General features: G+C 47.6%; 1 non-coding gene across 1 annotated transcript; it reads right to left on the minus strand.

Moving 5' to 3' along the window:
- Window positions 1-481: 481 nt before the first annotated feature.
- Trnaa-cgc lies at window positions 482-555 on the minus strand. The gene has a single exon. It is a non-coding gene; the product is annotated as a tRNA-Ala (tRNA).
- Window positions 556-15,292: the final 14,737 nt, after the last annotated feature.

Below are 15,292 nucleotides of genomic sequence, written 5' to 3' on the forward strand. Positions count from 1 at the left end.
CTAATAATCACCTTCAACGTTACGCACTGAGCACCAGGAGAGCACAAGACGTACATCCGCTCGCCACCACACACGCAACACACTCGCGTGGCGTGGCGTGGCGTGGCGTGGCGTGGCGTGCAGCTCACCTGTTTATGACTACTGAGGTATAGTCGTGTGGAGGAGAGAATATACTGCAGTCTAAGTTGCTGGAGCCTTCTTACCTGCTTGAACGCACACACACATACAGTACATGCATAATGGTTGCCCCTCGTGTAGTGAGGATGGCCGGCCCAAGGGCGTGAATTTGTTTAAGGTATAGAAGCTGTCGCCAACACAACAACCACACCCTGAGTTAACGAGCTGCATGACCCAGTGTAAAGGAATAGTCCAAGAAGACCGGACAACTCGCCAACTGCACTGGCAAATCGATTAACATCCAGGTTCCCGATTACTGCTGGGTAGACAGAGGCAAATGGCGTAAAGAAACTTGCCTATAGTTTCACCCTGCCCGGGGATCGAACCCGGGTCCACTCGCTTGCGAGGCGAGCATGCTGACCATTACAGCACAGGTCGCCATACATACATACATGTTCTCTGTGAGCTGTGGTAAGTTATCCATATTTTTTTTATTGTTATTGTTGGTTATTGTTGGTGTTATACTCACTGGTGCGGTGGTGGTAGAGTGACACCAGCCAGCAGTAACACACTCTGGTGTTGGCAGGACAGTGGTGTCAGGGAGGCCGGGTGGAGCTGGTGGTAGAGTGACACCAGCCAGCAGTAACACACTCTGGTGTTGGCAGGACAGTGGTGTCAGGGAGGCCGGGTGGAGCTGGTGGTAGAGTGACACCAGCCAGCAGTAACACACTCTGGTGTTGGCAGGACAGTGGTGTCAGGGAGGCCGGGTGGAGCTGGTGGTAGAGTGACACCAGCCAGCAGTAACACACTCTGGTAATTGGCAGGACAGTGGTGTCAGGGAGGCCAGGTGGGGCTGGTGGTAGAGTGACACCAGCCAGCAGTAACACTCTGGTGTTGGCAGGACAGTGGTGTCAGGAGGCTGTGTGAGCTAGGAGTGACACCAGCCAGCAGTAACACACTCTAAAAGGGCAGGACAGTGGTGTCAGGAGGCTCGGGTGAGTTTTGTGGTAGAGTGACACCACAGCAGTAACACACTCTGGTGTTGGCAGGACAGTGGTGTCAGGGGAGGCCGGGGTGGAGGCTGGTAGAGTGACACCAGCCAGCAGTAACACACTCTGGTGTTGGGTGAGGACAGTGGTGTCAGGAGGCTGGTGGAGCTGGTGGTAGAGTGACACCAGCCAGCGTGCAACACACCCTGGTGCGTTGGCAGGACAGTGGTGCTGGGGAGGCTGGGTGGAGTTGGTAGAAGAGTGACACCAGCCAGCAGTAACACACACTCTGGGTGTTGGCAGGACAGTGGTGTCAGGGAGGCTGGGTGGGAGCTGGTGGTAGAGGCGACACCAGCCAGCAGTAACAGCACTCTGGTGTTGGCAGGACAGTGGTGCTCAGGGGAGGGGCTGGGTGGAGCTGGTAGAGTGACACCAGCCAGCAGTAACACACTCTGGTGCTAGTGCAGGACAGTGGGTGTCAGGGAGGCCGGGTGGAGCTGGTGAGAGGACACCAGCTGGCAGTAACACACCCTGGTGTTGGGCAGGACAGTGGTGGCCAGGGAGGCCGGGTGGAGTTGGTGGTAGAGTGACACCAGCCAGCAAACATACCGCAGTGTTGGCAGGACAGTGGTGTCAGGAGGCTGTGGAGCTGGTGAGAGAGTGACACCAGCTACAGTAACATTGACTCTGGGTGCTGGGCAGGACAGTGGTGTCAGGGAGGCCGGGTGGACAGGTAGAGTGACACCAGCCAGCAGTAACACACACCTCTGGTGCTGGCAGGACAGTGGTGTCAGGGAGGCCGGGTGAGCTGAGAGAGTGGGACACCAGCCAGCAGTAACACACCTGGTGCTGGCAGGACAGGGTGTCAGGAGGCCGGGTGGAGCTGGTGGCAGAGTGACACCAGCCAGCAGTAACACACCTGGTGTTGCAGGACAGTGGCAAGCCGGGGAGGCTGGGTGAGCTGGTAGGAGTGACACCAGCCAGCAGCACACACCTGGTGTTGGCAGGACAGTGGGGCCGGGGAGGCCGGGTGGGAGCTGGTAGAGGACACCCCAGCCAGCAGTGCACACACTCTGGTGTGCTGGCAGGACAGTGGTGTCGGGGAGGCTGGTGGAGCTGGTGGTAGAGTGGACACCAGCCAGCAGCACACACCTGGGTGTTGGCAGGACAGCAGTGTCGGGGAGGCCGGGGTGGAGCCAGGAGAGAGTGACACCAGCTAGCAGTAACACACTCTGGTAAGCAGGACAGTGGTGCTGGGGAGGCCGGGGTGAGCTGGTGGTAGAGTGACACCAGCCAGCAGTACACACTCTGGTGTTGGCAGGACAGTGGTGTCGGGGAGGCTGGGTGAGCTGGTAGAGTGACACCAGCCAGTGCAACACACTCTGGGTGTTGGCAGGACAGTGTGCCAGGGGAGGCTGGGTGAGCTGGTAGGAGTGGGACACCAGCCAGCAGTACACACTCTGGTGTTGGGTGACAGGTGTCGGGGAGGCCGGGTGGAGCTGGGTGGAGGACACCAGCCAGCAGTAACACACTCTGGTAAGCAGCAGACAGGTGTCGGGGAGGCCGGTGGAGCTGGTGGTAGAGTGGCACCAGCCAGCAGTAACACACCTGGTGCTGGCAGGACAGTGGTGCTCAGGGAGGCCGGGTGGAGCTGGTGGAGTGACACCAGCTGCAGTGCAACACACCTGTTGGCAGGACAGTGGTGGCCAGGAGGCCGTGAAAGCACAGGGTAGAGTGACACCAGCCAGCAGTAACACACTCTGGGTGTTGGCAGGACAGTGGTGGCCGGGGAGGCTGGTGAGCTGGTGGTAGAGGACACCAGCCAGCAGTAACACACTTGGTGTTGGCAGGACAGTGGTGTCAGGGAGGCTGGGTGAGCTAGAAGCACACCAGCCAGTACACTCTGGTGTTGGCAGGACAGTGGGCTGGGAGGCCGGTGGAGCTGGAGGTAGAGTGACACCAGCCAGCAGTAACACACCTGTGTTGGCAGGACAGTGGTGCTTGGGGAGGCCGGGTGGAGCTGGTGGTAGAGTGACACCAGCCAGCAGTAACACACTCTGGTGTTGGCAGGACAGTGGTGTCAGGGAGGCCGGGTGGAGCTGGTGGTAGAGTGGCACCAGCCAGCAGTAACACACTCTGGTGTTGGCAGGACAGTGGTGTCAGGGAGGCCGGGTGGAGCTGGTGGTAGAGTGACACCAGCCAGCAGTAACACACTCTGGTGTTGGCAGGACAGTGGTGTCAGGGAGGCCGGGTGGAGCTGGTGGTAGAGTGACACCAGCCAGCAGTAACACACTCTGGTGCTGGGCAGGACAGTGGTGCCAGGGAGTGCCGGGGTGGAGCTGGTGGTAGAGACACCAGCCAGCAGTAACACACTGGTGTTGGCAGGACAGTGGTGTCAGGGGAGGCCGGTGGAGCTGGTAGAGTGACACTAGCCAGCAGTAACACACTGAGCTGTGACACCAGAGGCCGGTGGAGCTGGTGGTAGAGGCACAGCCAGCAGTAACACACTCTGGTGTTGGCAGGACAGTGGTGTCAGGGAGGCCGGGTGGAGCTGGTGGTAGAGACACCAGCCAGCAGTAACACACTCTGGTGTTGGCAGGACAGTGGTGTCAGGGAGGCCGGGTGGAGCTGGTGGTAGAGTGACACCAGCCAGCAGTAACACACTCTGGTGTTGGCAGGACAGTGGTGTCAGGGAGGCCGGGTGGAGCTGGTAGGGCCGACCTTATAAGCTCACACAACCTCATAACAATGGCCAGAGACAATAGAGGCAGGAAGGCCGGAGGACGAGACAATTAGGAATGTGGTTGTGGGCTGTCTCCTGGGACAACATTTAGTCGTGATAAACTGTTGGCTTGTAAATGGGTTTCTCTATGATTACTTGTCTTCCAGTAACAGGGGGAGGGGGAGGGGGATAGAGGAAGGAGAGGGAAGAAGACGGGGAGGAGGATGAGAAGCAGGAGGAAGAGGAGTGGGAGAAGAGAAAATGTAACAGGCTGGGAATGTGGTTCTTACCTCCATCTGACAAGAGGGTTTTGTGTGTTTCATTTACAGTGACATATCCTCAAGGGTTCCGTCCTTACCTCGCCCGACACTGTACCTGTACCACCACTGTACCACCACTGTACCAACACTGTACCAACACTGTACCCCTCTCCGTCCCTCTCTCATCACAATACACTTTTTACAGCCACCATCTAAGGTTGAGTCATCTTACACTTTCTTTTTTATATGAATTTCAATTAAGTTTTGATCTTGACTTGTTATATTATTTACCAACTTAATATTCCGCTCAGCAGCCCGTCATACCTGCCTTATTTACGGTCCCTCTCAGGTAATAATAATACTGACGAACGTTAAATATATCTCGTGTAGTCTTTGATGTTACTGAATGATAACCTGTAGGACCATCTGTATTATTAACACACCTGTGGCTAATTACACCTGGTTGTTAGATACCTGTAATGTTACCTGTTGGGGGTTAGGGCAGGTTAGGGTAGGTTAGGGTAGGGTAAGGTGTGGTAGATAAGGTCAGGTTTGGTTAGGTTAGGTTAGCGTTAAGGTGAAATAAACTGGGGTGTCTAATCTTCACGTCCTCCCATATACCCTTTCCCTTGCAATACAAAATGAATTATTATAACACAGGTGAAAATTTACCTAAATATAATAACTTGTCTTGTTTATCTTCGTAAATAAACAACAAAAACATATATTTAATATAAGCTCATCATTTTACCTTTTATATAATGACCAATGGGAACTTTTGATGTATATTACAATCAGCCAATCACCGGAGGCTATACAAAAACCTCGGTGGCTGAGTGAGTCAGACCCCGGCCGTTGATTGGTGGAAGGAGTAGGAATCCAGCCGTTGATTGGTGGAGGAAGATATGCAAATTGACACTTGCTGATGGTATCACGGCTTGAGGCCACATGTAACAGTACCAAGAGATACCAGCAAGGGTACAGGTAGTGTTTTCTTTTGGTACCCTCCTGTGTGGTAGTTGTGGTAGTCTGCCTGGTACTCCCCTGTGTGGTAGTCTGCCTGGATCCCCTCCTGTGTGGTAGTTGTGGTAGTCTGCTTGGTGCTCCCCTGTGTGGTAGTTGTGGTAGTCTGCTGGTTACCCCCTGTGTGGTTGTCGTGGTAGTCTGCCTGGTACCCTCAAACTCTCAATGGCGTGCAGTTCACTTAACGCTTTAACAACGTGATAGTCAAGATACGTTCACTGACCCACACAGCCCTGAGAGATGCAGTGTGTGTGTGTGTGTGTGTGTGTGTGTGTTTTGTTTCCCTTAACCCTTAGAGGACGATGGTTTAACCCAAGAGGATGATGGTTTAACCTTTTAAGGATTATGGTTTAACACATCATCCTAACAAGCCATCGTTCTCTAGTCGTTATAAACTATCGTCTTCAAAGGGCTTAAACCATCGTCCTCAAAGGGATAAGCCATCGTCCAAAAGGGTAAAACCATTATCCTGCTAAACCATCGTCCTCTAAGGGTTAAACCACCATCGTCAAAGGGTTAAACCACCATCCTCAAAGGGTTAAGACACTCATTAGTTATACACAAGTGAACTTATGAATAAAATATAGAGGAAATACTTCAAGTCCTGCTAATGTTGACACTTACCAAGAGACTCACTGTGATAAAAATGATATGTAAATTAAGTAGAAAATGTCTATATGTTTAATCCAAAAGCTGATCTGTCCGTCTATCTCCATGACTAGTTCATCTCACTGTCTCGCTCTTTTTATCAGACCATATCGACCAGTCTGTCACACTTAATCAGACTAGATCTACCAGTTTTTAGGGGCGATCAGTAAAAGTCGATTATTTTGTGACGATTAGATTTGGTCGAACAGTCTGTCACGATTAATCAGATTAAGTCGACCAGTTGTTTTTATGATAAGATTGGGTCGATTAGTTTGTGACGATTAGGTCGACGAGTCTATACAGTGCACCACGGACCAGGTCGACCAGATTTAAAACATCAGATAAAGCCAACCACATTATGTCGACCTGGGCACTCGACCTGGGCCACTCGACCTGGGCCACTCGACCAGAGGCCATCGACCAGACCAACTCCTCAGGTGCGACCACTAATCGCCTTGCTGGAAATAATAACACACACCGGCTGTCAGCTCGAGTAGTCAGTCAGTCGGTGGCAACGTCAGCAAGAATGACGTTCGCAGCTGACTCTTTACCTGATAGAGAACAGGTAAGTTGTACTGGCTGACAATACCTTCTGTAAGATTCGTTTATTAAACCTTTTGACAATGATGGTTTAACCCTTTGATAAGAATGGTTTAATTAACTCTCAGAGGACAATAGTTTAACCCCTTTAAGACTATGGTTTAAGTCATCGTATAGTAGGATTTTAATCACTGTATTTCAAGGGTTAAGATGTCGTATTTAAGTGAGTAAGTCAGAAAAAAGTCAATTATTCAAGGGACTATTATCAGGTGTGAGGGTTGGCGACCACAGCCCACCAAACTAAATATTAACCAGGTGAGTTTACTTATCTTCCCATGCTTGGTAGTCTCACCTGGAGGCCAAAACACCTGTTAATTAATTACCAGTTATTACAATAATTTATCCTCCCTAATGGATACATGTTTTAAAATCACTTTAAATAATGATTATGTTACCCTAGGTGATGTTAATAACCCAATCTTTTAATATTACCATCAAGGTAATACTCATTCTACCTCATCATGATTAATACTTACCGATAGACAGGTGTAAAAAAATATAATTGTAAAACCTCCATATAACGGACTTTTACCTTCCTATAATCCGTTAAATTTGGGTTTCACATCTAACAATCCCTCGATATAACGGACTTTTATATCGATATAGTCCATTAAATACAGGTTTCACATCCAACAATCCCTCGATATAACGGACTTTTATATCTATATAGTCCATTAAATACAGGTTTCACATCTAACAATACCTCGATATAACGGATTTTCCCTACCATATAATCCGTTAAAGCTTTTAGTCATCGTCAAAACTTCCCTCTTATACCTGATTAGTTCTTCATAATGATGTATAATGACGACACGATTATTCAAGGGATGATGACCTGGTATTATCATTGTTTATCAGTCTACTACAGTATCATCCGTCAGGGCGTATTCTAATGATCATCCGTCAGGGCGTATACTAATGATCATCCGTCAGGGCGTATACTAATGAGATTTCTGGGTTAAATTATCAATAAGGTGTAATCTGTTGTGGTCTATTGTTTACGTCTGCTGTTTATGTCTGGAGTTTATGTCTGCGTGATGTCTGTATCTCTGGCTGATGGATGGATGGATACACACACAAACAGATAAGCAGATACATAAACAGATAGATAAACAAACACGAATAACACAAACACCATTATCGTCTCACAATATATCAGAAAAAAAAATGTTGAAAATATTATATTTTTCATCTTTCTTCATCACCTTTGAGGTTCGTCCAGGTAACACTAATTACTGTATTTTAATCCACAATACCTTTCCCTACCCTCTCACACCCCTACCTCCCTCTACCTTCCCTACACCTCCTGACCCCCCCCCTACATCTCCTCGCCCTCCATATGTTGTCCTAATAGGTGTTTTGGCCTCAGAGATGACCGTGTGTGAGGGCTGGAGGTCAGTCTCGAGGTGATGGGTACAGGAGAGACTGTAATATAGAGGATATATTTTGAGTTACAGGAAGAATATGGTAGGGTACAGAGATATTATTATTATTATTATTATTATTTTGAAGTCCTCGTGACTGGGGGATGCCTGGGAGGATGGGGAAAGCTGAGTAAAGCTGAGAGAAAGCTGGGGAAGCTGAGAGAAGGCCGAAGGATGACTGGGGGGAGGCTGGCTAGGCAGGATGATGCTGGGGTAATACTCCGTGAAGACCCCTGACCACGAACCAGTAGGGAGGAAGAGGGGTATTCTCTCACGTTACGGCTCAACCCTCTATCACAACCCTCCCTCCACACCCCCCCTGTGTGGGTGGTCCGTCTCTACCACACTGTTGTAGTAATAGTCGCAGTTGTATCATGGCTGGTTGATCGTCATACTCGATTCTAAGTGACAGCAAAGTAGTACTAGTAGTAATGCTGGTTGAGATATCGACTGTCCTTCTCTCTCCTTAAGTCTGCTTGGCTCTGCCTCAGGGGAACGAGATCTTCGGCCCCAAAGCCAACAACAGTCGCAGATGAGGCAACAGTCACTGAATGCCGCATAGGTCTACGGCTTAACTAACTCAACTAGGGTAATTACTTTTGTATTACGATAGTTTGGTTATAAAGTGATGACCATGGTGTAGCTATTAGAGATTAGAGGCCACGTTAAAAGAGTAATAATAATAATAATAATAATAATAATAATAATAATAATAATAATAATAATAATAATAATAACTCAAAATTTCTTCAATTAGCGAACTATTGACTCCCATCTTCCCTCCTCTCATCTTTCATTAAAAAAAATAAATAAATAAAATTTGAGGTGGTAGAGACAGAGGGAGGTACATGGGTGTAGGGGGGGTGGGGTCCATCTAGGGGTGTAGGGGGTCATCTAGGGGGTGTGGTAGGGGTGACCGTATGTGATTAGCATCTGTCCACCGCCTTGTTGTTATAGGCTGAGTGGGTGTCGGTCGCTCGCTGCACCCTGACGCACTCTGATGCATCCTGATTCTCCCTGACGCACTCTTATGCTTCCTGACGCAATCTGATGCACTCTGACGCACTTGAATTCATCCTGACTCTTTCTAACGCACTCCGATTCATCCTGATTCTTCCTGACGCACTCTGATGACCCCTGATGCACCCTGACGCACTCTAGTGCATCCTGATTCTCCCTGACGCACTCTGATGCTTCCTGACGCACCCTAACACACCCTGAAGCATCTTTTGTCTAACTCCTTCACTAGCCACGTCAAGAGTTCAGTCACCCCTCGAGGCTCAGGAAATATATATTATCAAGACCCGGACATAACAGTGTAGGTGTATATCTGCCTTTCTCCGGATGTGTGTGTGTGTGTGTGTGTGTGTGTGTGTGTGTGTGTGTGTGTGTGTGTGGACGTTGGGATCATCTGAAGATTAGACACCCAAGCTTTTTTTACCTGAAGATTAATCACACTTTACGCTAACATAACATAACATAACATAACGTGACGTAACATAATCATATCTAAGGTGAAATATAACCTAACCTAATCTAACCCTACAGGTAGACTTAGGGTGTTTAATCATCAGGTGAAATAAGGTAATAGGGAGGCTAATCTTCATGTGATCCGTTGTAGGTATTATAAGTGTTAATATTACGTGATGCTGTCCATAATAATCATCACCTCGCTTGTAAGATTAATGATGAAAAAGCCACATTAACTTTCATTACAGAAATTAATGAGATTTAATTATAATGTTATGAATGTTGTCAGTGTGTAATAATGTTGTCTTTGTGTTAGAATGTTATCTGTTGGTGTTAGTTATGAACCAGCTCACCTGAGACGCCATTGAATGGAAGTCAGGTACAAAAATTAATTAATATCACAAATAATTCTAATTAGCCTGTTCGTGACGTTTAGAAAGTGTCAGGGAAGTAGGTGAGTGTATAGGGGAATAGATAAGTGCCAGGGAAGTTGGTGGGTGTGCAGGTGTTGATGAGGTGTCACACAAACACCTGCTAATCAGTTTGGTCTCACCTGAACCTTTGAAAAAACTTGAGCACTTGAGAGTGTAGTGGACATCTTACCTGTTGGCCACTGACTGTCGCGATACCTGCTTATCTCTGGTCATTTGTTCCTTCCTAATTATCTACCTGTCTGTGGTGGTGAGATCTGCGTCAGTACACACACACACACACACACACACACACACACACACACACACACACACACACACACACCAGGTATAACATCACATAAGTTATATTTACAAACCAAAATATCGAGAAATAATTTTAAAAAGGGAATATCAAGATGAAGAGAATTTATCCTTCCTGTGACTGTTTATGTTCAGGAGTTTTATCACATACAACTTCGGTATTAGGGAGCCTTAGTAAGCAGACCAACGGAGAGAGACGGAGAGCAGGGCAGTAAGTAAGACGTCGACGATGGGTACACGACAAGGCTTAACTCCTTCGGTAGTTTAAGAGAAACAGGTTAATAATGTGTTGTGGGAGGAGAGGTTCTGTATCTCTCTCTCACACCTTAGCGGCCATTACCGTCACCACCTTGTTTGTTACTACAGGTGAAGGGGTATGGGGGGGAGAGGTCTGTTTCTACCTCGTGTTACCTCAGTGAAGTGGAGGAGGAAGAGGAGGAGGGGAGGGAGAATGAGATGTAGGAGGAGGTAGTAGGAGAAGGGAGGTAGTGAGGGAGATCATCTACCTCCACACCTGACAAGTTATACCTGACCGGTTCTACAGGTGCTCAGGTGTGTAATGACAGTCAGGTTTGAGGAGGAGGTCACACGATCCCCATGAGATGTTAGACAGAGGCTGGAGTCCCACTTAGATTCGAGATAGAGGTTAAAAGTCCAACTAAGATATTGTGATTTGGAGGTCAACACACGGTCGGGTAAGTCACCAGTGTCAGCTATAGAGGCAAGTGTCAGCAGTACGTCAGCTCGTCCCTATATGGTTGGGGAGGTCATCACTGTCTAGCTACAGGAGCCAAATAGTCAGGTGGGGTCATTAGGGTCAGTCCAGGTAAACCTCATTACCTGTCCGTGGTGAAGGTGTTGAGTGTGTGTCCTGTGGGGAGGGGGATGTGCGTGTGAGTGAGTGGTGTTGTACTCCCACTTCCCTCACAGCCTAGATGATGACGCCCCTCTCAAACAAACAAACAAACACAATAAGACTCATCATTAATGACTCACAATCTAACCAAATGTTCCTACACCTGGTTGTACCCACACATCAGGTGACATTATTAAAAGCTACGTTACCTTAATCTTATCAGACTACCAGGTGACCGTGTTCCCAAATAGCATAATTAATCAAGTCTTGCCATACAGGTGAGCGGTAAACTGATTATTAATGTGGTGTTCTGATTTCCTTACCTGTTTACCATAGAGTTAAGGCTATCAGAGGGTATAGATAAGCTCCTACGTTCATCTCTGCTAATTCCTGCCACTATATCTTCCTGGTCATCTCTCCTGGGGGTATCCTTCACTTCCTATATAAGTTGACTCCTATACACAGCAGGACCATGTATAGGACTCCTAGGACCTCCTCCCTTCCTCCCGCCCGCCCTCTCACCCCCCCCTCCCCATCACTCCTTCTCACCTCTATCGACTTCTACGACTATCCTCCTCCTCCTTCCCCTCCCTCACCCCCCATGACCTCCCTCCCTCTCCCTCACCTCCCTATAACTCCCTCCCAACTCGTTCCTCTCATCCCCTATTGCCCTTTCCTCCCTCCCTCCCTCAACCCCCAACCCTCCTCACACCTCCACCCCTCCCCTCCACCCCCCCCTACACCTCCACCCCCTCCCTCCACCCCCCTCAACCCCCTCCCTCACACCCCCCCTTACACCTCCACCCCTCCCCTCACACCCCCCACACCTCCACCCTCCCTCACACCCCCCACCTCCACCCCTCCCCTCACACCCCACCCCTACACCTCCACCCTCCCTCACACCCCCTTACACCTCCACCCTCCTCCCTCACACCCCCCCTTACACCTCCTCCACCCTCCCCCTCACACCCCCCTACACCTCCCCACCCTCCCTCACACCCCCTTACCTCCACCCTCCCTCACACACCCCCTTACACCTCCACCTCTCCCTCACACCCCCTACACCTCCACCCCTCTCACACCCTCCTCACCCCCTCACAGTACCAGGGCGATCCTTCACACTCTGATTATAGTGTATATCAGCATTTATGGTCACTATACAAACACATTTCTGCCACACCCTCAACCACTGTACTGACTCACAATCTAATCAACTCCTTTCTCCATTAACCTCCTCAATAAACAACCACACATTAATTAACCTCGTTGTCTAGTCTCATGAGTATAAGTAGAGTTTAATTATCAATTTATTTAACATAGATATAACTCTTTATGTTTAATGGGACGTCATAATGGATAATCTAAATCAATATCAATTTCTAAATCATGTTATTTACAGGTGTGATTAGACAGACTATTTTATCCTTCATATTTTCTAACTGTTAATGGCCTGGTGTAATAACTATACTTGTTACGCCCTTAACGACCTTAGTTAGTAGTTGTTGATACGCTGTAACAACATTATATCATTATAGCCTTAAGTTATAGACCAATTTTCTGTATTTATTCGCCTCAACATATCTGGAACTTTTTGTGTAAGTTTAAACTGTGTTAGAGTGTGTGGGGGTGTGTTAGAGTGTGTGGGGGTGTGTTAGAGTGTGTGGGGGTGTGTTAGAGTGTGTGGGGTGTGTGTTAGGGAGTGTGTGGGGGGTGTGTTACAGTGTGTGGGGTGTGTTAGAGTGTGTGGGGGTGTGTTAGAGTGTGTGGGGGTGTGTTAGAGTGTGTGGGGGTGTGTTAGAGTGTGTGGGGTGTGTTAGAGTGTGTGGGGGTGTGTTAAGATTGTGTGGAGGTGTGTCAGGGTGTGTTAAGAGTGTGTGGGGGGATGTCAGGGTGTGTTAAGAGTGTTTGTGTGAGTGTTAGGGTATATCAAGGTGTGTTAAGAGTATGTTATAGTGTGTGAGGGGAGTATCAAAGTGTGTCAGGGTGTGTTAGAGTGTGTGGGTGAATGTCTGGGTGTGTCTGTCCCGGCAGCTGTTACTCCCCGCACCCTGCTGGGCTAACACTCAGGTGACCATCAATCAATGTCTGTCTGTACTAATTATTGGGTGGAAATAGAGGCGACTTGTCAAGCTTCCTCCTAACAGTCTCAGAATAATTTGTTCCTAATAATTACCGATTATTCCTGTTTATGTTATGTTAAAGGATGATTATTTCCGGATGATTTTCGATTATTCTTGTTATTATTGTGTTAACGGATGATTTATCTATGATTATTTATGGGGAAGGCAACTGTAGAATAAATAGAGGAAGAAAATAAGAGAGGATTAAAGTAAGAAACACGCACACACACACACACGCACGCACACGCACACGCACACGCACGCACACACACACACACACACACACACGGAAACATAAACATGGTGTGTACGCTGACTCATATGAGGTCACCTCTATTTACACGCACACACAAAAAACACACACAGACAAAGAAACAGACATAATCATACGCAGACATATACACAACACAAACATACACAAGCAAACATGTACAGTTATACACAAATGTAAATAATAAATACACAATATACATACACAGTCACATATAAACACATACAAAGTCATTAGCGGGTTTATACATAAATTACACGTATGGTCACATGAATACAAACGTGTGTATACTTTCATGATTAAGAGAAATTTATACATCAGTGATTATTTAATTTGTATGTGGTGTATGCCTCGGTGTACGTGGTGTATGCCCTCGTGTGCATGTATGCCCTGTGTACGTGGTGTGGCGTGCCTGGTGCATGTGGTGGCGTGTCGCCTGAACTTCGTGGGAAAGTTTGAGGAGGAGGAGGAGGAAGGAGAAGGTGAGGGAGGGAGGAGAGGGGAGGGGAGGAGGAGGAGCAGGAGGAGGAGGAGGAAGAGGGCGCTGAACAATACCGACCACTCTATTACATCACTTCCTTCCTCCTCTGACGCCTGATTAAGTGAGGAGAAAGGAGGAGGAAAGAGGGGGGGGGCAGAAGGAGGGGGAGGTGTTAGGAGGGTAGAGGTAACATGGGGGAGGGAGGATGGAGGGGGGTAAGGAGGAAGGGCAGGAGGGAGAGGATAGAGGGTAGGGAAGGAAGAAAGACTGATGGGAGAAGAGGGGAGTTTAAAGTGGGGTGGGGAGAGGGAGGGGTGTTAGGTGAGGTAAGGGTGGTAGGTAGATTGTGGTTGTAAGAGATGGTGGTAGTAGCGAATGATAATGGTGGTGGTAGTAGTAGTGGCGAGAAGGAGATAGTGGTTGATATAAAAAAACAAAAAAACAATTATAACGTTGATAATTGTGGTGGTAGTAGTAGTAGTAGTAGTAGTAGTAGTAGTAATAACTGGTAATAATTGTGGTATATGACACTAACTATAATAATAATAGTGGTAGTAATAATAGTAGTAGTATAGATCAAACAAGTCATAAAAGAACAAATTTAACCTGACAACTACACATTAATATACAAGTAAACACGAGAAAAAAAATGACCACTACCATCACCTACTGAAGCCACGTTCGTCTTAATGTTTACTCTGAGACTGGTGATAATAGTGATAAAATGTCCTTTTCTTGTACACGATCACTATCTACGTCTGTCTTGCCTCTTCCCCCCTCACTATCTTTTAATTCACTATCATCATCAAGCTGCTTTCATTATCTTATTGTGGTGTTTGTGGTGTACCGATTGTGGAGAGAGAGAGAGAGAGAGAGAGAGAGAGAGAGAGAGAGAGAGAGAGACACACACACAAGAAAAACACAGACAGGGGCACTAATAATTATCAATCACAGGATATATAGATATAAATAAAGTCGTGTCTGTCTGTCTGGGTGTCTCTTGGTGTTCCTGTGTCGTGTGGGAAGATTGTTGAGGCTCTATTGTTTATTCTGGGGGGTGAATATCCTTATTAAAAACAGTATTACCCAATATAATTACTATTAACACATTCTACAACGTTCTAACACACTCTGATACACTCTACCACACCCTACCACACTCTTACTTACTCTAACACACCCTAACACACTTTATCACACTCTCCCGCATCCCACACAACGTTCTAACGCACTCTAATACACTCTACCACACTCTAACACACCCTACCACACTGTAACTTACTCTAACACACTCTAACACACTCTAACACACTTTATCACACTCTCCCGCATCCCACACAACGTTCTAACACACTCTAATACACTCTACCACACTCTAACACACCCTACCACACTGTAACTTACTCTAACACACTCTAACACACTCTAACACACTCTAACACACCCTAACACACTTTATCACACTCTCCCACATCCCACACAACTTTCTAACACACAGTAAAAGACACTAAAACTAACCTTGAGAGTGCGTGTGATACCCAAGTACCCAGTTCGGCTCCCAAACCTTTCAACCGCCT

This window comes from Homarus americanus, unplaced genomic scaffold (genome assembly GCF_018991925.1).
Source record: "Homarus americanus isolate GMGI-L3 unplaced genomic scaffold, GMGI_Hamer_2.0 scaffold14720, whole genome shotgun sequence".
Taxonomy (NCBI): Eukaryota; Metazoa; Arthropoda; class Malacostraca; order Decapoda; family Nephropidae; genus Homarus; species Homarus americanus.